The sequence below is a fragment of the Suricata suricatta genome, chromosome 3, assembly GCF_006229205.1.
Source record: "Suricata suricatta isolate VVHF042 chromosome 3, meerkat_22Aug2017_6uvM2_HiC, whole genome shotgun sequence".
Classification (NCBI taxonomy): Eukaryota; Metazoa; Chordata; class Mammalia; order Carnivora; family Herpestidae; genus Suricata; species Suricata suricatta.
The window spans coordinates 173,407,818-173,412,467 of NC_043702.1; the positions used below are offsets into that span (position 1 = coordinate 173,407,818).

Sequence of the window (4,650 nt, forward strand, 5' to 3'; positions counted from 1 at the left end):
TCGCTCCGTACCTACACCTGCTGTGGTCAGCGGTGCTGTGAATGACCTATTTGACCTCTCCACGGGGACAGGCGTGGCACCTGGTGGATAGGTGGCTCCCAGGCTGTCTGGCTGCCTGCAGTGAAAGCGAAAGGGTTGGAGATTTCCGGAACATTTACTCACCACCAAGGACACATCTAGATGGAAATGAACTTTACCAATAAACCCCTGCAGCACACGACACACTCTGCAATCCGTTTAACAAGCACAGCTTTGGTGGCATCCCCGGCCCTCCGCTGGCCATCCTGCAGCCGCCAGACCAGAGCACCGAGGGCTCCTGCTCCCAACACCTGGGCCCAGTCAGGGACACGGAGCCCCGACAACCGCAGGCGGCCGTGAAGAACAGTGTTGATGTCTTCTACTCCGCTGCCTCGTCCCACTCAAGGTGCTTTTTCTGGGAGACGGCAACATGGAGCGCCAGGTCGTCCCTGCAACATGGAAGGATATTCCCACTGAAAATGAACTTGGGTTTCAGATTAAGGAATGTCATTTAAATGCCAACTGTGTCCAGCAAATTGCAAAACAACAATGTTTATACTCTTGCCCAGAGGGATTCCGATGGGCAGGACATGCTGTTCCGACCCCGGGAGCTCACGGATGGCATTTGGGTTTTGGCTGAGCCACATATCCAGCCAGGAAACCCAAATTCTACGCTGTCGTCGGAGTGTGGACCTCCTGACGTCCCTCAGCACAGCTATCAGGTCAATGACAGCATTTTGAAAAACTAATAGACTGGTCCGGCGCCCTTCAGCCGTCCTGTGATCGGTGCAAGCCCAGAACCCTTAAACGTGCACGTGCTTCTGTTTGGGACCCTTGATCCTGCTCCACAGCCACAACCCCTGTACCGAAGGGACCACAGGGCCCCACCCCCACCCACTCCCCTAGGCAGGAGTAGGTGCACAAGGGCCGCGAAGCAAAGAGGAGCCTCAGGCAGGGGAGGTAAGGGGAGACGGCACACAGGCAGGGGTGAGGTAAGGAGGTGAGGGCAGAGTGTGGAGTTGCCTCCAGGAGTGGGTGGGAGGAAAGGTCCAGAGGTTCACAGAGAATGCACTGGAAGGAGAAGAATCGGTGGTGTGGGAAGGGGGGACGAGGCTGGAGAGACGGAAAGGGACCCAAAGGCCTGGTCTCAGTGCTCAGCCTGTCCCATAAGAGGCCATGTCCCAGAGCAGGTGGTGACCAGACGCTAACTAGCAGGAGGCTCATAGGATCTCTGCTCCAGGACAGGAAGGAGAATTCTGCTGTGGGCCAGCCCCCGGGCCAGGTGCGCAGACATATTCAGGAAGCTCCCAGCATAGGCTCTGTCCCCCTCATTGTCCCAGTAGGGGCAGGCCCTTCCAGGAGCCTACAATACAGAAAGGGTGGGGGGCTCTGGAGAAAACAGCAGGTGGGAGGCTCAGGTCCTGGGAGTGTAGCTTCAGGGTCACATCAGGAGGCCAGAGCAGGCGTCACCAAGGACACCTGTGAGAACAGACCAGCAGAAGGTGAGGAGTGACCGAGGACATCCGGGGATCTCCCAGCCTGGGCCTGTGTCATGGCCTCAGGCGGGACCTGGCCTGGTGTGGTCCAGGAGGGAAAGGTCAGGTGCCCAGAGCACACGTGAGCCCAGGCAGGTGGGAGACTGAGTTCAGAGAGGCCTCAGGAGCCACATCACCTCCGTCCTGACCTAGAGACCCAGGGTTCCAGGGCCAGAAGGGCCTCAGAGCGGTCCCTGACCCCACCTCCTCCTGGACAGGTGAGACACCAGGGAGCAGGTGGGGGGCAGCCCCGGGATCCGGGATAGACCAAGTCTCTGGAACTCCTTTCTCAGACCTCACTCTGACCGGAGCTGACCCGGCCTGGGCCGCAGGGAGGCTGTGCTGTCCGCCCTGCAGTGTCCAGGAAGGACCTGCTCCCTGGGACGCTGAGGGCTGGGCTGGGAGACCAGGCTGCGCGCGGCCGCCGCTGCAGCGCCTTCCACCAGGGGGCGCTGCCGGCACAGCTTTGGCCGCAGGCCCTGCACCTGCTGAGGCTGAGGCTCAGGGCCCCCTGTCCCAGCGCCCTGAACACCGCCCACCCCGTGCGCAGGGCGCTTTGAGCCTCGCTGCCTGGGTCTCGGTGTATGTCCGTTGTTGGGCCCCCGGAAGAGTCCTGAGGGCAGCCAGCCTGGTTACGGAGGGGGGGGGGGCGGGAGGAGTGGGAGGGGCGAATTGGGGAGGGGGGTGATGAGGAATGGCAGCCTGGGCAGTGGAAGGGGCACAGTGAGCATGTTTGCCCGGCTCCCTGGGGGGGTCTTGCCTTTTCCTCCTGTGTTTGCTGCTGTGGGTCTCCAAGTGCTCATTAGGAGTCAGGGAATTGGGCAGGCGGTAGGGGTGAGGCAGAGCACGGAGGAAGGGGGTGACATGTCTTCTAACCCACAGAGCCACGTGGAAGGTTCCATGCCCTCGAATTCACAGGGTTTGTCCCTCCCCAACTGCAACAGCCCCAGGAAGAGGAATCTGAGGCACCCAGAGGAAAGGGCCAGGTGCCTGGTATCCTCCTCCCCTGCCCCCAATCCCTGGGGGCCTCAGGTGAGCCCTGCATGGAGCTGCCCCCTCCCCCCTGCTCTGTGGACCACTGGGTTTCCAGGAGGGGGGGGAGGGAGTGGCTGCCACACACCCCCTTATCTACACTGGAGGTCCAGGCCGCACCTGCCGGCTCGCACCCCTGCTGGGAGGGCAGAGGCTGCCCAGACAGCCTCCACCTCACTGCTGGACAGTGACCACAGGGACAGTCAGGACAGGGCGATGTAGGCGTGCTCAGCCTGGGCTCGCTCCCACCCATGACCCTCAGGGCCTCCATCTCTCCCCTGCCCCCACCCTGCCTGGCTCTCTGGGCCTCTGGCCTCACCCCCAGCCCTGAAGAGCAGAGGTCAGTGGGAGTCCCCGGCTGCCCAGGGAAACGGGCTCAGAGTGACAGTTTGCTCACACTTCCTGGCTGGCCTGGGGCAAGAATCAGGCACTGAGCAGCCTGAACGTGCTGTGTGTCCAGAACATCCAATGTCCCACTACCGGAGATTCCACAGCTGGGGGCGGGGTGTCCTCAGGGCCTCAGTCTTTGGTCCTCAAGTTCATCATCCTGTTTCCTAGATACTACTGACAAGTCAGACTCTCAAGCTCCCTGATGCCGGGAAGCGGACACCCACAGCCCCACAGGTAGGTCCTGGGGACCAGGCAGTACCAGGGACGGACCAGGTTCTGCACCTGCAAGTTTGCAGACAGGACGGAAGCTGGGGCCGTGCACCGGGGTAGGACGCGGGGTTCAGAGAGGAGGTCGTGCAGAGAGAGGGCAGATTTTGGACACAGCGGCTACAGGGAGTGTGGATGCCAGAGTGTATGGAATGAAGAAGCAGAGGGGACTGCAGATGTTTAGCTGAAGGGAGTGGGTGGTTGGTGGGACATGATCTGGGTGGAAATACGATCAGAGCTGAGGGAGGAGATGGGGAGGGAGAGGGGCCCCGGGAGGCAAGAATTCCAGTTCCCGCAGGTCCACTCTGGCGTCCAAGGGCAGATGCTCCTCAGGCCGCCGCGGGAGGGTGTTGGGTCAGGACTGCAGACGTGGCCTCAGCACAGCCAGGCTCCCGGCAGGGCTTAGTGGAGTCCCCTGTGGAGGGACGGGGCTGGTGCTGACCCGCAGGGGATGGGGCCAGGGAGGGACAGAGCGGGAGGGGCTGGTGGGAACCTGGGAAGGGCGGAGTCACAGAGTCACAGTAAGAAACAAAATGTTTTCAGTTAAAATTAAAAAGTACAAAGCCATTATAGTTCTTAGACAATTACATGCATTTTTTAAACAGTTATTTATTTATTTGTGAGAGAGACAGAGAGAACGCACATACTGACAGCGGTGTGATGTTACACTGGTCGAGGCTGGATTTTGGGATTTCACGATCACTTTGTCCCAGAGGCTGAGGCTCTAATAGATTCATGTGGTACATGTGGGGAGAGTGAGATCCATTAAGGGGCCAAGAGGCTGAGGCTGAGCGGAACTGGAACACAGGTTTGGACCCATTTAAATACTCAGGTCCCCCCCTCGATCCACCACAACGAGTGTCCTCTGGTGACTTGTGCACAACGAGTTCCCGCAGAAACTCACCGATGTTGCTAAATCCACCCCTGGTCAGGGCAGTCAGAGGGGGCGGGGCAGGACCAGGGCTGCAGGCCTCACCCTCACAGCACAGGTGTCCCCAGAGGCCAGATTCCCTGCTTCTTCCGATTAAATCATCGACACGACCTGGCCTGGCGAGCGGACCTCAGTGTAGACAGTAGTGAGAGGCGTCTCCTGTCCTACATGTGGTTCCTCCGATCCCTGCAATGTGGACAGAGGGTCCTGCCACAGCGGAGGGACAGAGAGGCCCAGAGGGACCCACACAGATGCGGTGCTGCTCCCATGACCCCCCACAGCACTGCCTGGACCCGTGTTAATACTGCAGGTCTGGAAGGGAAAACAGACACGAGACCAGAAACTGCAGGTGAGTGGGTTTGGCCAACTCACACCAGGCAGAGGGTCGTGCGGACCCAGGCCTCAGCTTGTCCCTGCCGTCTCCAGACTCCTGCTCTGCTTTCTCAAGTTCACCCATTGTATACAGGAGTTGGAAAA

At 60.1% G+C, this 4,650-nt stretch overlaps 1 pseudogene; it reads left to right on the top strand.

Moving 5' to 3' along the window:
* Positions 1-13: 13 nt before the first annotated feature.
* Positions 14-767, top strand: LOC115287199 (annotated as a pseudogene).
* Positions 768-4,650: the final 3,883 nt, after the last annotated feature.